Below are 17,356 nucleotides of genomic sequence, written 5' to 3'. Positions count from 1 at the left end.
TTGAAAGAGAAAAAAAAGAAAGTTCTAACTCAGTGAACACCTCCTATTATGATCTTTACTTACAATTCCATAATTTCGTATACCTAAATATGATTCGTACAGTTTTCCCAACAGACTGATTCTGATTTCATTACTGAGTTCAGGTTCCATGATCATGAAGGCGAATGAATTTTAACTGTAATTTACACACAAACTAAAGTGTAACTTTCAATTTGCAAAAATTCACCAGCATGTTGACTTCCGCTTTCATTTAGTTCACCTTGAGACTTTTAAACTAATAGTTCTCATTCAGTTTATCTCATTCCATTTGAAGAGAGAACTGAACTTTCTGATTTCTATGAACAACCAGATTCATGATTTACATTTCATGTGAATATCAAGATAATATTTACTTTCCAATAGTTTTATTTATTTTCTCAAGTGTTTCACTTTCAATTCTTTACCAATCATCAGCTTCTACTTTTCATGATAACATGTAAATCTATCTGAGCATGAAAGATGAAGAGAGAGAAAAAGTTATATTCAATTGAGTAGTTGATTACAGTAGCTGATAATTTCATGTCTGAACACTCAGAACTTTTGTAAAAGTTTCATCATTCATCTCATTCTCAATTGAAACTGAATTCGGAACGATGATGATAGTGATTTTTTTCCAAGTATATTATGTAATTTCATTGGCTTTCAAAACGATAAGATAAAAATCAATGATACATTTTTAGTCTAAGTAAACGATAACCAGGGTGATATTATCAACATAAGGTTCTGATGAATTACAATAAATGGGAAAACTATCATGAAAATTTATCAGAACTTTTTGTTTCTCAGAAAGGAGAGGAAAAATAAACTAAGATAAGATTTACAACCTTTTTATCACATCTTCATCTCTCACTCTTGATGATGGTGATAACAATGATTCATCGTGAGAGAGTAAAAATGAAACCCCTGATCCATTCAGAGGAAATTCAATTCATTATCATCTCTCTGAATCTCTTACACAGTTACAATTATATTTATCTCATGGTAAATGTTGTTATTACTCAAAGGTGAATATGAAACATTTGTATCATTATCATGAGTGGATTTTAGACTGGAAAGAAATTGTTCTATTCTCTATTACTATTTGTTTTTATTCTTCACTCAAATTCTGTCTCATTATCATGTAAATTTTCATCATGAAGATCCACAGATTATTCATGTTCCATCTTTGGAGTCTTTTTTTTTCTTCTTGTTCTTCTCTTTTTTCAGTTATTTTAAAATAATTTTCCCAAAATGAATCATTATGGTGAAAAGTTCAAGCTCATACACCAAGAATGTGTGTGACATGAAATGAACATGATAAATTAAGAGTATAAAGGGGATGAAATTTCATTCGAAAATGAAAAAGAATCTGAATCAATGGAACAAAAGTTTCATGATAGAAAAAGAATCAAAATTTTCCACTTTTTTCTTCTTCTTCAATGCGAGAAATTTTTTCATTGTGATTCATTTTTATTCTGTGATTTTCACCAGGATGATACTCATCATCATGGTGAAAATCATCATGATCATGATCATTATCAGATATTGTTGTTTTTTTCCTTTCCAAAATAAGAGATTTCGTTTCTCAGGCTCACCATGTATGAAATTGATGATCATCATAAGTTGATGTTAAGTGTTATCGGTTATATGAAAATGTTTTTCTCTCGATTATCTTTGAGATTCTCAAATTTCTTATCATCTTTTTATCTCAATGGTGGATAAAGTGAGAGATCATGATGATCTTATTCACTTTCTCTTCTTTTATCTTTCGTTCTCATGATCGTCATCACCATCACCATCATTGACTGAGGCTTCTGTGAAGATACGATCATGATGATAATCATCTTTGATGAAGCACTTTTACCATGAACAATGAACTTTTCATTGAAACATTAGTCTGAGTAACATTCAATATCTCATTCAATCTTAATCAAATAACCATAAGTTGAAAACTATGAGAGTCAACTTGCAATCTCTGTATTATATTTTTAACCATTTTCTTTCTTTATATTAATACTTCATGGTAATAGTTCTGGAAACCAGAATTTCCCTCAGTTTCCTCGGAATATCAACTCATGGTGTAGAACAGGGGAGATTTTTTTCTCAGCGATTCAGTAGCAAAAGGAAAAAAACATTAACTTTCATCAAATGCTAATTTCAAGGCCTTTACTTACCTATTCTCAGGGAAAGAGAGAGAGAGAGAAACTCAGCTCAGAATTTTGATTCACTTTCAGTTATCATGTTCTCCAATGCTGGTTGTAACTCTATCATTCTAAATGTTAGTATTTATCTTGGAATCATAATAATAAAAGTCTTAATTGAAATTATCTATGAAATTTCAGTTTTCTTCTGAATTGAATTCTTGATTGTTAGCAAATCTTTAAGAATTAAGTTCAAGATGATTCGTCGGAAATGAGAAAAAGAAGGCAAAAAACAATCGAAAATCAAATTGATGAGGATTCTGATAGAGAAAAAGTTCTAACTGAATTTATTAGATTTTGTTTTTCTCTCTCTTCCTTTCTAAAGATTCTCATTGAATCATCAGTTTTTTTGGCATTCATCATTTTTTATCATTCGTCTACATCATTTATATCACCATCACCATCATCATTGATTATTCATTTCATCAGAATCAGAATCATCATTAGTCATCATTTCAGACATTCTACCATTTTCATCGTCATCATTATCGTTGGAACTTTTTTTTCACAATTTTCCTCTTCTCTTTTATATACATACATTGGATGACTTTTCATCATTTCCATGAGTTAATCGGTTTCAAAAATCACTTAGATAATGATTTGAATCTTTGATTTCTATCCCTGACTCTACAATTCCCATTGGTTATCAACCGGAAATATAACTTTGGAAACTCTCATGGGAGGTTAGACTATCATTTGAAATATTCAATACGCTAAACTACATAGTGGTTATCATGATTATCAACATGACCATCATCATGATCATCATCATGATAAAGATAAATTTGGTTGATGGATTCACTTTGGACATGAGAGGATATCAGAAGTTCATGTTTCATATCTTTCATGGACTTGAAGAGAAATGTATATTTACATCAATTTCTAAGCTAATTTATCTTCATCTTATATTCAGATGATATTCTCTAGCATTTCATTATCTATTCAGAAAAGCCAGAAAAAGAGACTTTTATGATTCGTTTCTCCATGAAAATGATTCCGTTTCAGAATTTGAAACATTTGACCTAATCACACGTAAGATTACACCAGGCAGAAAATGGAAAATATTAAATATGATTTTTCCTCTTGTTCTTCTTCATCTTTACTTTTTTTTATCAGAAAAAAATGGTAATAAAAACTGTATGATTATTCTGGTTTTAGGGAAAAATTCTGGTTCATCATCATCATCTCAAGTTCTGGGTTAAATTTCTGGGATAATTTTTGGCTCAACTATCATAATCATCATCAAATGATAAAAGATACAAAATATTATCCAAATAAATCAATCGCCTGTTACCACTTACCATGAATGGTTCAATTTTTCCTCTCTCTCTCTCTCATTCACTCACTCTCTTCATCATCTTATAGAAACCAGAAAAAGTATTATGAAGATCAAGCATCAGCAGTTATCAATAAATACAAGAGTAACTATGATGAAGATAAAGATGAAGATGAAGATGAAGATGAAGGCAAAAAAGCAGGAAGAGGAAGGAGAGTAGGAGGAAAAAATGACCTAATTTCTAGTCTTGAGCCTAAACTTCAATGTAATTGAATTTCAAATTGAGTCGCCTCATTGAAACCATAGAGGAAGGAAAGACGAAGATGCTAATGAAGTGAAAGAGGATGTTAAAAGCAGAAGATGAGGATGAGGAAGAAAAGAGAGAACAAGTTTTCATCTTCATCTTCTTTTTCTCTATTTTGGAAAAAAGAGGAAAATAGTAATAACAATAATGATGATAATAATCAAATGAGCTTTCTGGTTTTCCTTTCTTTCTTACTGGTCATCAAAATCATCTTGACCAAATGAAATGACCTCAAAAATTGTATAACAATCTCAATGATCACATCAAATAAAATATGTTATCCATAATAATGTCTTATTGGAAAACAACAATTCTGTCAGAACTTTTCATAATTTTCTTCATTCTCTCTCATCTAACTTTCCCTGCTTCCATATTATCTTGACCATAAATCAGTAGGTTAACCTTTGACCCTCTCTCTCTCTCTACTTGTGTACATTTGCTGCTAATCATAAGCATCCTGCCAGTTTATTTGGCTGAATAACTCAGTTGATTTTCATGATGAAAATTTTTTTCTCTCACTTTTCAATTCCAATTGTGGACTCAACTGAGTCGATAGAGGAAAACTTGATGAAAGTCATGGACCAATTAAGATTTGAACTTTTTATTTTCTTCCTTCACTTATCACAATCAGATTAAATGTGAATAATAATCGTTCAGGATTTCAATTTATTCATGAGCATCATGCTGATAATCAGCATTAAGTGTATTCATTTAGATATTTGTTTACCAAGATAAGTTGATTTTTTTTTCAGTCACATTCAATTTCAATGGTTTTCTTATTGTTAATCAAGTCTCTGAATTTTATGAGATGAGATTTTCATTATTCTTGAATGAGATTTTGTTTTTCTTGCTTTTGCACTTGTTTACTTTTCATCATCATTCATGGTGCAGGTATCACTTGATACGGAAATTGAATCAATCTCAAGTTTGAAGAAATGGTTATTTTTTTTTGCCTTCTCAAGATGATGAAGGAGAAGGAGGGAAAATGTGATGAGAGTGGATTGTTTAATGAATGGATAATATTTTATTTTCTGATTGATCATTTATCAAGGGATAGTATTGATTGAGATGTGGATAAGGATGAGAACGAGAGGACTGAAAGATGAGGATGTAAAGACAAAGAAAGAAAGGAAGAAAGCGATAAAGGATGAAAATGAAAGAAAATAATAGAACATTAAAAATCGAAGAGAAGAAAAATCTTTTTTCTTCCTTCTCTAAATGTTCTAATTGGAGGATCGATTTTGTAGTAGATGATAGTGGTAATGATGATGGTACACAAGTCAAAGAAGAAGATGAAAGAGATAAAAGCAAGATAGAGCACTGGAATTGACTGAGAAAAAGGGATAACCATGATATTCACCAGAATTCCGAAGGAGTCGAGAAAAAAATATACACAAAAGAAGATGAAATGTTTTTCTTTTCTTTTCAGAATTTACTCCCATCTCTCTCTCTCTCTCTCTCTCTCTCTCTCTCCCACCCTATCTCTTTGAATATCGTCTCCATCCATTGACGTTCTGAAATCTACATCTCATCATTAATATTATCATGATAATCAAATTGAATTTCAATCTAATAACCATTCAGATAAAAAAAAACTTCTCGATGGTAAAGAAAAGCAAAAAAAATTCTCATACAAAATTCTGATATTGTTATTCTTGTTCCAATTTCCTGTTATTTTTCCCTGGAAAATAACATTTTCCCTCACCTGAACACCTATCACCTTGAAAATACACCTTTCTAAGTATAATATAACTTCAAAAAAAAAGAATCGGCAGAAAAAAAGTTCAGAGACTTGAAACTGAATAGCTGATCTTGAATGTGGAAAAAAATTACGATTGAAACTTTTTTTATTATTGTTTTTATATCAGATTAATTTACTTTTCAAACAATTTAACTCAATCACAATTTAATGACAACAACAACAACAACATATCAAAGGCAATTCTGATTATAATCAAGTTTTAAATTGAAATTGAATTGAAGATTAACTTTAATCACAATAATAATCGTTACCTTTAGTAGTTGTATTATCTGAACAATTTAATATCATGTGGATTTATGATTAAAAAAAAGAGCTGATCAAATGATCTGATAGTGGACACTGGACACTCATCATCAGATCTGTGGTCAATATTATTATATTATCAGGATTTTGATTTGATTGTGATTCTCATTTTGAAATGATGACAATTATTGTTGTTAAATCATCTCAATCGTTTTATTCATACATATAAATAGACACATTGGGACAAAGTTAATCTGATTTGACAGATTATCTGACAAGAGGAATGATGAAACTGATAAAATCCAGAATGAGAGAGAAATTCAGAATTTCCATCATCATGAAATGAAAGAAGAGAAGAAAAAAAATAACAATTTCTCAGAATAAATTTACCTGAATTTCATCTGAATAGTTTCACTTGGAATCATCAGAATTGCAATAATAATAATTGTTTGAATCTAATCACTTGCAATCACATTTTTTGTTACTCTCTCATCAGATTCATAGTAATTAATTAGTTTTTTTTTCAGTCTAATGATCATCATGATGAAAACAATGAATATTTTGTTCAATGAATGATAATTGATGAAACATTAAAATATAATTTACTTGAATGATGAAAAACCTCAAGTTGAGATGATAAATCATTTTGATAATTGTTAACCATAATGATTACTTGTTAACTGTTATGATTAAAACTGTCGACAACAGATTAACACTTAAAAAAATAATAACAATTGCTCTTAATCATTTTCTTAATCATTAAAGTGAAACTTAATCTAATCTCACTAATCCAATCAACTTGTTTTAATGAATGGAAAAAATTTCCATCAAAATTATAAACAATCAACTTTTCATTATCGTTTCTCATTAAAGTATATCATTAGTTATCATCAAAAATCATCATCATTATCATGAGCGTTTTGATGATGATAATGATGATGATCCAGTTTAGATTAAGGATGTTGGATTATCATCATTTGTATGACAACACGTTTCCTCCTTTTCTTATGTAATAGAAATACCTTTTTTTTGGTTTGTCTGATTCTGATGGTTCTGTGATCATGGTGATGAAAAAAAGGTAATAATGATAAATGAATTGGATGAATTGTTGAGGAATAGATATCAAGGCAAATTGTATGGCTCATATCATCACCATAATCATCATCGAATCTTCATTTTTATCATCATGTCTTCACTTAAGTCTATGATTACATTTCTGAGTTTCTATCCAGCGATTCTTGATCAGTTCTGACTTCGACAATCATGAAGAAAAGGATAACCATGAGATTGGTGAATATTTTATTTGTCATTCAGTTTATATTTTATCTTCTTCACATAATAGTATCTAAGAAAAGAAATGAGAGAGAAAGAGATGTAGATATATTCCCTGTATAAGACTAGATTGAAATTCCAGATTATATCATGAACAAGAGAGAGAGAGAGAGCATTAGATTATTATATTAACATGAAAATCGGAGAGAATCTCAATTTTATCTTTTATCATGATCAACATAGAAATAAGAATGATGAAAAATAGTAAATGTGGATTAACATTTGATAGTGAGATTGAATCATCATCCTCATAATCTTTATGTTAATCTTATTTCAATGAAGATTAGTCAATGCTGATGATGATATCAAGTTGATAAAGATGAAGATAAGTTATCATATCATCTTAACCAGAATTATATTATCATCATCATCATGAAGATGATTAAAAGATGAACCAAAGATTCTCAACTGAATTTTGATTTATTCATTTCCTTTTCTATCTCAATCTAATCATAATTAACTATTTATCATCAGATTAACTGTTTATCAGTTTTCACCTTTAGCTTGTTATTAGAAAGCAAAAAAAACAAGTAAATAACTTGACTATCAAGTAAACAATTAATTTATTATCAATCATCAACCATAACCATCCTAGATTATTAATCTGGTTCAAGTAAATCACTGATCAGATCTTCATTTTCAATCCTAATCAGATTGATAAGTTATTAATAATTATCTTTGCTATTAGTTAATTGCTACAAAAAGAATAGAGAAAAAAAAATTTTCTCTTTGGTAAATTAAAATGGTGAATATAACCATTTAATTATGATAATCAGTTGATTGATTGATTAACTTATTCAAGATTTAGGTGCAAGTTTAGGTAAACATGATAATAGATTATTTTTGGATTGAAATTATCAATTAAATCAATAATATTATTAGTAAAGGTTCAGTCTGTGAGCTATTTAGTTTGTTAATCATTCCCAATGAACATCTCATGAAAATAATCAATAAATACACATTGAAATTAACCGATTTGTTTATTGTATTACTTATAGTTGATATTATTGGTAAGTTTGGGTTACTTATTATTGACGGGATTTGATCATGTTGATTGTAAAGTAAAAAAAAAGCAGCAAAAAGTTGAGGTGGAAATTGGAAACTGGGAGTGAATTGATTGATAATAAAAATAGTAAACAGAGACAGAGTCAAATACACAGAAATATATCCGATATACATTGTTGTTTATATCGATAGTATATCAATATCATGAGAGTGAAAAGTTAATATTGTTAAGGTGTAATAAAAGGAGGTGGAAAGTGAGATGTTATTCTGACCATAAGTATCACCAAAGGGAATGGAAAAGTCTTTACTGGTGATAACAATCAATACAAGACAATCAACGTTAATCAAAATTTCTGATTATATGGGTTAATGGGGAACAATTTAAAATCTCATCAGTAGATTTAGAACTTTTTTTTCTCACTCTCTCTCTTTTCCTTTTTGTCTTTTTTTGTTCCATCTCACAAACTGGATAATAAACAATAGCGAGAATGATAAATGATACGAGGTGGGAAATGATGGAGATAAAGAAGAAAAAAGGATAAAAAGAGATACAAAAGAGAGAGAGAGAAGATGAAGATTAGATGATGGAGATGGAAGAAGATGATGATGATGATGATGATAATGAGAGTGAAAATGAATCTTTCTTCTTACTCTCTCATTCTTTAAATTGAGTAACTGGCTCGAAAACATTAACATGATTTCATCAAATGATAAAAAGTGTTAGTGTTACATTTGATATTATATTAGATGAGATGTTATTAGCTTCAGCTATTAACTTGGTAAAAAGCTCAATTACTTTACTGTTATATCATTAACCCAAAGTGTAAAGTCTTAAACCCACCGACTAGCAACTAACCATCACTGCCTATTAATATCATGAGATTGTTTTCCAGTCGCTGTTTATATGTGAATATGTGTGTGTGTGTCTTTTAATGTATTATCTTTGTCTATATGTTTCTCATCATCATCATCCATCCTCATCTTCATCTTGGTCAATGACAAAATTACAATTCAATGGTCAACCCAATTCCCAAAGGATAACAATTATCTCAACTCTGTTTGGCTCAATCTTTTTTTTTCCTTCCTTTGCTTTTTTCCCCGATTCTTGGCTGATTCTGAGTTACCATGATGATGATGATGACTTTTCCTTTCTGTATCTTCATGTTTTGTCAGAATCTTTCATCTTATTCTGTATCAAATTGCTTATCATCATTTTCGCAGATCTTTTTTCGCCATCTTCATATTTAATCTTCATCTTATTTCATGATGATTCTTTCACATTCTCTCCATGATCATTATCATCTACAAACCTTTCTCATTGCGATGAAATTTGAACTATCCTAACCATTGGAATTAAATTAAACTTTATTTTCTCTGCATGATTATTATAATTATCGTTGCATATCAAATCAGTGAGATTTCATGGAAATTCAATACCATGATCCCGAGAAAAAAAGTATCCAATTGACTGAAAACACAAACAAATAACATTAATGAATCAAAATGATTCTGGTCAGAGCTTTGGGATTGGATGGATGTTCATTTAGTTGTTGTTGATGATGAGGAAGAGAGGATGAAGATGAGGAGGAGGAGGAGAAGGAGGAAAAAGAGGATGATAAATTCATTCATATGAATTTAATCTGATTTGATGAATTAATTCAATTCAATCAATTGTAACTCTGATTAGGTTTGTTTTTTTTTCATTCAACCTTCAAATGTACTTCGCAATTGATTAGCCTTTTAACCTTAAGTTAACCTTTGAATTATCTTAATCTACAAAGTTTATCTTCCTCATCCTTAGACAAATGATACAAATGTAACACCATTGTAGTGATAATTTAAATTCATAATCAGATTTGATTGAGTAGAAAGATGATAAAAAAGGAAAGAAAGAGCAAAAAATCTCTTTCATTTCTGTTGATCACTTTCTCTCTCTATCTCTCACTGATGCAATTATCTTGTTTACATCATCATCATCTAATCGTTATAATAAGAATGGTGAAGACAAAGATGAGTAGGATGAAAAAGATGATGATACAAACTGATAACCATGGAAACTAATACAGTATTAATTGATGGAATAGAAAGAGGAGAAAGATGAAAGATAGAGATTAGGAAGATAAAGTTAAATAGATATAATCGAAGACAACGAAGATGATGATGATGAGAGAAGATGAAAGATGAGAGTCGGTTAAGATGGTGAAGAGAAAAAGGATAAAAGCTGAACCAGCATCGAAAAGCATCAGAATCAAGTAGCAGAATGTGAGAGGACTTTTTTTCTCTACCTCATCTTTTTCTCCATCATCATCATCATTTTCATCTTCATCTTCATCTTCCTCATTCGATCAATATTATTTGGAAAAGATTGGTTCTATTTCTTCAATTTTTTTTCTTCTCATTCTTTTCTTTACTTCGTTTTCTCCAATTTTTCCTTTCTTTATTTTTTCTCTCTCTCCCTCTCTTTATCTTTTCTGTCTTCCTTTTCTTTCATCTCTTCCCTTTCATTCATTCCCACTCCCATCATCATCTCTTCCCACTCTTACTATTTATTTGTCCTACTATTATTACGTTCACCAATTCTCATGTAATTCATGTAACGATTCAATAGGAATCGGTTTTCTTTCTGAATTTCCATCTCACTTTTCCCCTTTGATTTCTTAAGATTCACAGTTAGAAGATGCAAACAACTGAATCAATAAAATGTTCAATGTGCATATCAAATGTTTCATGAAATAGGAATATAAATATTCAACCAATGGATCAACATGATAATCAAATATTAATAGATGAAAGTTAAATCGTCTCAGTAAAAAAAAAAGTTCACCAAGAAAACTGAGTAACATGATAGTGCCAATGAGTTTATATTCATTTCTCCCTGGAAATTGTTATTCTTACAAATTAATAGCTTTCGTTTCTCAGTCAATTGTACCTTTCTTACTGAAATCATCTTCATGGTGAAAGCCAATACAATTACCCCTTTCCTTTTATGATCATCATCATTTTTTCATCATCTTATCCATGAACTTATATCAATCTTTTTGCTACTTACTTTTGAGATTTTTTCTTCTTCCTTTTTAACTCGTTGAAATTTTGTATTCCCTTCAACGTTATATAATAATTCATAAGATGATAATGATGATGATTACATGATAGTAACGAAAAGAACAGAAGAGAAAGAGAAAATTACTCTTCTTTCTTTCCCATCTTCTTTCATCTTCTATTCTGTAGGAAAAAAAACTCAATTCAATTGATGAACGAAAGAAAAAAAATTTGGAACTTTTTTCTCTCTCCATCAATCGAAAAGGTTCCTCGAGACATTTTCCTTCTTCCTCCTCATCTTATTCCTTTTCATCCTAGTCGATATTTTCTCTCTTGTAAAATTTTACCTTTCTCTCTCTCTCTCTCTCTCTCTCTCTCTAAATAATATCATCTTGATCAGCATCATCTTCCTCTTTGTCTTCCCTCCAGAAAAAAAAGAATAGAGAAAGAGAATTAGAAAGTCTCAGAGTTTTACTTTCTTCTTCCCATCTTATCCTGATTCTTTAACCTGATATACCTTTTCAATTTCAGATCTTGAACTTTTCTTTCTCATTGGGTATAAATATATACCAGGGGATGAAAAAACTCAGGTAACTCAATTAGATATTGTATTATTGATAAGATAAGTTCAGAGAGAATATAACATTTGTCTTCATCAGCATCATCTTACAATATCATCCTCTCCCTCTCTCCCATACCACCCACTATCTTATCTGAAAACCTTGTCAATAATAACCAATAGTTTATCTTCCATCTCCCTTTATCATCTTGATAATCATTCTCATCCATTGACAAACTCTCTCTCTCTCTCTCTCTCTGACATCTTCATCTTTATCATATTGATTTCATCACCATCACCATCATCTTTCCCTTTTTACCCTCCCAGTTTAATCATCTTTACTCCTTCATGATAAGTTTTCTTTTATCGTAATTCAGTTCTATCGATTCTTTCCCATGAAAATTTACTCTACTGATTCGTTAGCACTCAATATCCAAAAGTAGAAGGAGAAAAAAAAATACTTGTCACTTGTCTCACTATTTTTCATATTCTTTTTTTCATCTCTCTTGTCAGATCTTCATCTTCATCTTTTATAATTTTTGATATCAGAACCATAATCATCTTCATCATCAACCCAGAATCCAGAATATTAATATTAATCTTCAATTCAGAATTTGATCCAGTACCAGAACTTTTTTGCCTTCTTCTCATCCTCATCATCATCATCCAAACCAATTATGATTAGACCATATTATTTTATCCATTTTAATAATATTATCAGAATTATATCATCATCATCATCATGATACCGATAACATTAATATTTACATATTAATGTTAAATTTTCAGGTTGATTCATGAATAAATTTCATGAGGAATTTGATAGAAAAAAAAATTCAACTCAAAATCAAAATAATTACAAATCATAACCGTTGAAAATGAAAATAATTCAGACACGATATTATTATTATTATTACTTATTATAATCATCATCTTCATCTTCATCTTCATCATGAAACAACAACATGATAATATTTTAAAATAATATGAATTGAGATTGTGAGTAAGAGATAATATTAATGATAATATATATATCATGGAGATAAAAATTGATACCATGAACATGATGAAAATGAAAAACTAATGTAAATATTATTACTTAGTGAAAAACAAAAGCCTTAGACAATATATTTCAACTATAACAATAAAATGGTATTGAATTTTTCATCAACAGTTGAGATGAAAAAATGATGAAGATAAAAGATATTATTTCTTGTTTCTGACTCATAGTCTCTCAGGTAGCATGATGCTGATCATGCACATGAAACAGTGATAATATATTGATGAAATGGTGGAGAAAATTTTCCTCCAGAACAAACAAACAAACAAACAAAAAAAAACGAAACAGAGAGACGACTATCAACTTTGGTGTAGAAAAGTTTAAATTATTCAATATGAATTAGAAGAGATAAAGATAATTTTCATGGTGATAATCAGAATTTTATGCAATTTTTTTCAGTTCCAATGGTTAATGATATTAAGAGAATGTTGTTGTTGATAAATTCTGACAGAAAATTTTTCTAGAATATTAATTTAAATTCCATATCTACTTACCGTAAGCGATTCTCCACTCCCCGTCCCTGTACATCCAACTATGATGTCTAATTGTTTTCCTTGAAGATTCAGCACTTCCGTACCGTCGGAGTGAGCCTCGAAATGAGCCTCGGACACGACGGACACTCATTGTAATATAATAATAGTAATAAATGTAAATGTAATAACCTTGGGTTTAATTTGATCACAATTGATTTAAACATTGCAATTGACACCACCAATTATAAAGATAATAACAATAAACATTCACTAATGATGATGATGATAATGATGATCCATATGATAATAATGCTTTTGATGATGAAAATGATGATAAACCTGAAGATAACAATGATGATAATGAGGCTACTGATGAAGATGATAATATTAGTGATGATAATGATCGGGATAACAATGATACTAAAGATAACAATAGAGATGAAGATGAGGATAACAATGAAGATGATGAATATATTGATAACAATAAGAGAACTATTTTAACTGAATTAACTGATTCACAATTAAACATTTCTATTATTAATTGGTTCCTATCCATTGGTAACAATTTGATTAGAAATTTATTCATAATGTAAAATAAGATTTGGGAAAACAATTAATTTTAATCCATAAAACACTTTGTCTCTAATCAACAATCAATTGAAACAATTAACTTTTTATTTCAAGACTTGTTGTCATTGAGGTTTAATTTTTTTTCTGTTGGGTAACAATTAACTTTTCATTATATTTATTATTATCATTCATTGATTCATCACTATGCTGGTAACAATTTAAATTGTTGTTGATGGTTTTTTATGGTCACTTTGATGATAGAATAATTTGTTTTTTCTTCTCTCGAAATTTAGAACTCGAAACTTGGAGGAAAAAGTTTTTTTCGAATTTTTTTTTTTTTACTTGTTCACTTCTTCTTTGAGAAACAAAATTATGATTCTATTATTATTATTAACGATGTTTATTCAGTTCATGTTAAATTGATAATCCAATTGTAAATGATTATGATGATAGATCGTAAAAACTAACAATTGAATTAATAATGATAATAATGATTAAAAATTAACACTTGATTGTTGTTTGTATTTATCCTTATGAACTAAATTGTGATTCTGATTTTGTGTCTCACAATTTTGATGAGAAAATTTTTTTTTTCCTTCTCAGTTTAAATTATCCATGTAAAGTTTACAGTTACACTGATGAAGTTGATGAAGATGATGAAATGATGATGATAATATTATTATCCTATTGGTTTATTATGTTATTATTATTTTGGTTGGTTGTTATTGTTGTGATTAATTGGAAACACTTTGTTATTAGTTGCAATTGAATTGGATTAACGTTTTTTGCTTTTTTATTTTATACCAGAAAATTGATTGAAGGATTATAATGATAATAATAATTCTAATGATTTTGAGTGAGTTAAATTGATTGTGATTAGATTTGGGGGCTGATTTGATTGTCAACAATTTGAAACAACGAGGGAAAAACAAAACAAATTCAATTGAATTGAAGGTTAACACTCGGGAGTGATGATTGTTATTAGTTGATTTTAAATGGTAAAATTATATTTATTTTTCTCTTGTACTAATTGTTATCTTCCTATTAATTGTTTTGTAATTAAATTAGTAAAGATAGTTGTGTAATTAGTAGTAGATTAGTTGGCTTAATTGTTTCTCTTTCTTTCTCGCTCTCTCAATCTGATAATCTTTTTCCTACTTTGGCACAATTAGAATCATTGGAAGGAAGAAGAAAATTTTTTTCTTTTCGTTGATTTCGTTGTTACGGTTAATTCAGTTTGATACGAATTAGATTATAATATGTTGAACGATTTAGTAACAATTAAGTTAATCAATGTGATCCTCTTGGAAATTGAAATAATCCTGGTTGGTTTTAATTGTTGCTGTTGTGTGTGTGTGGTTGGTATTTAAATCACTGATCACGAATTAAACTTTTCTCGGAGAAAAGAAGAAAAAAAAATGTATATAATATATTTTGTCTAGAGATGAGGATGATGATAATTACGATTATTATTAAGATGAAGATGGAGATGATGAAATGATTGTTGTGAAAGATGAAGATGAGGATAAAGTTACTGAAAAGATTAGTCGAAAAAAAGTCTTTTCTTTTTTCATCAGATGAGGGAAATAAAAGGATGAGGAGAAAAGAGAAAAATTCTAATGATAATGAATAATATTAACTATTTTCATGGAAAAAAAGATTCTGAGCATTCTGAGCTCGATATCTGTTCGTTGTTTGTGTGTATGTGTGTGTGTACAATTTAGTGGCTTAGGTGATCACATAAGATTTACACTGGGAAACACACACAGGGCAGAAAAAAGTTCAACATGAGATAACATGAAATTCAGGAGAAACATTTTAATTCTGAGTTATCTGTGTTCAGGAGTTTCTTGTTCAGAAGCAGGAGAAAAAGGGATGAAAATAAGAGAAAGAGAGATGATAACAACAAGAGGTTGAAAGGGAGGTGGAAGATGAAGGAGGAGGTGGAGGAGGTGGTGGTGGCGGTGGGAGAAGATGAAAAAGCATAAACATGATAATGATTAAAGAGAGAAAGCGCCATCTTCTTCATCATCCTTTTACTATGTTACTCTTTTTTACTTTCTTTTCTCTTCCATCATCTTCATCATTGGTCTGATTTCTTTCTCTTTCGGTGAATTTCTTGCTTCTCTGAGTATTGAGCATGATCATGGTTCCAGAATTCAGATCGATTTCACAATTTATCCTTCTCTCTCTTTCTCTCTCATCATCACCCTAATCTTCATCCTCATCCTTTTGCCACCCCCAAATGTGTATTACTTTGTTTGCTAGATATTATTAGCTGGATAAAAGGAAGAAAAAACTTATATCTAATATGATCATCTTTGAATTCAGGTAAACGTGTGAATCAAATGTAATCTTGTTAACATTTAATACCAATTGTGATTGTATAACATTATTATAACAATAGTAATACAATTGTTTTATCTGCTATTAGTTAAATTGTTGGGATAAAATTCAAGTTTCACCAATACAAGCGATTGTTTCTGATCAAATATTTGCCATCATTTAAATGGTCACTTGATTAGCAATTTGATTATGCAGTTGAAAAGAATTGATCTCTTGTTAAGAAACTTAAATATTTAACTTAATTTAGATTCAATTGATTATCGATTGTTTATCGAGAAGAGTACCAAAAGATATGGAAAGGAAAAAATCGAAATGAAAAAAAAAGTTCTAAAAAAATTTCGAAAAACTTTCAAAGTTTAGTTCGATTAAATTTCATTACGATTGTTTGAAATTTTCTCGGAATTTATCAAATTATTTAAGATTATTATTATTTCTTAATGCAAAAAATAATCAGTATAGAATTTTGTTAATTATAATTAATCGATAATTGTAATTAGATTATTGATCTTCATGCTATCCGGTTGATTAGAGTTAATTGTTGACTTGAAATGATTAAACTTTTCCCCTTCTCCAAGTTTAATTCATATTTTTTTTCCTCATCATCTCTTAATATTCATGGTTTCATGGTTTAATTGTTCATCTTCATATCATGTACTTTTCCAGTGTTCAATTTAATTTAGTTAATTATTTGCAATTCAATTTACATTTTTAATTATAAATTCATATTCATATGCTGTAAATGATTATTAACAATAAATTCACAAGCTGTTACAGTTTAAATTGTATTAATTAATTGTGGTGATTCCTATTTAATCATCATAATCAGAAAGAAAGAGAGAGAGATGGATAATAACTTAACTTTAATAATCTTAAGAAATTAAATTAAATTTTCTCTTTAAATAATAATAATATAATTAATTGTGATGTTAATTTGGATTCGATGATATAATTTGATTATTATTAATACAAAAGAAAATCAATTTGATCTGTTTATTGATTTACTAATAAACTTTTAACTCTTTCTTTTCCTACTGTATTTTTATTGATTATTGGTGATCATCAATTGGTTTAATTGATTAGTTAATTTTACAAAGTGAGTGAGAGAGAGAGAGAGATACTCATGATGATGATGATGCTAAAAGGATGAAGATGACGAAACAATTGATTG

The sequence above is a fragment of the Panonychus citri genome, unplaced genomic scaffold (genome assembly GCF_014898815.1).
Source record: "Panonychus citri isolate SS breed McGregor unplaced genomic scaffold, ASM1489881v1 Contig00142, whole genome shotgun sequence".
NCBI lineage: Eukaryota > Metazoa > Arthropoda > Arachnida > Trombidiformes > Tetranychidae > Panonychus > Panonychus citri.
The sequence above is the reverse complement of the archived record's forward strand: the minus strand, read 5'-3'. Positions refer to the sequence as shown.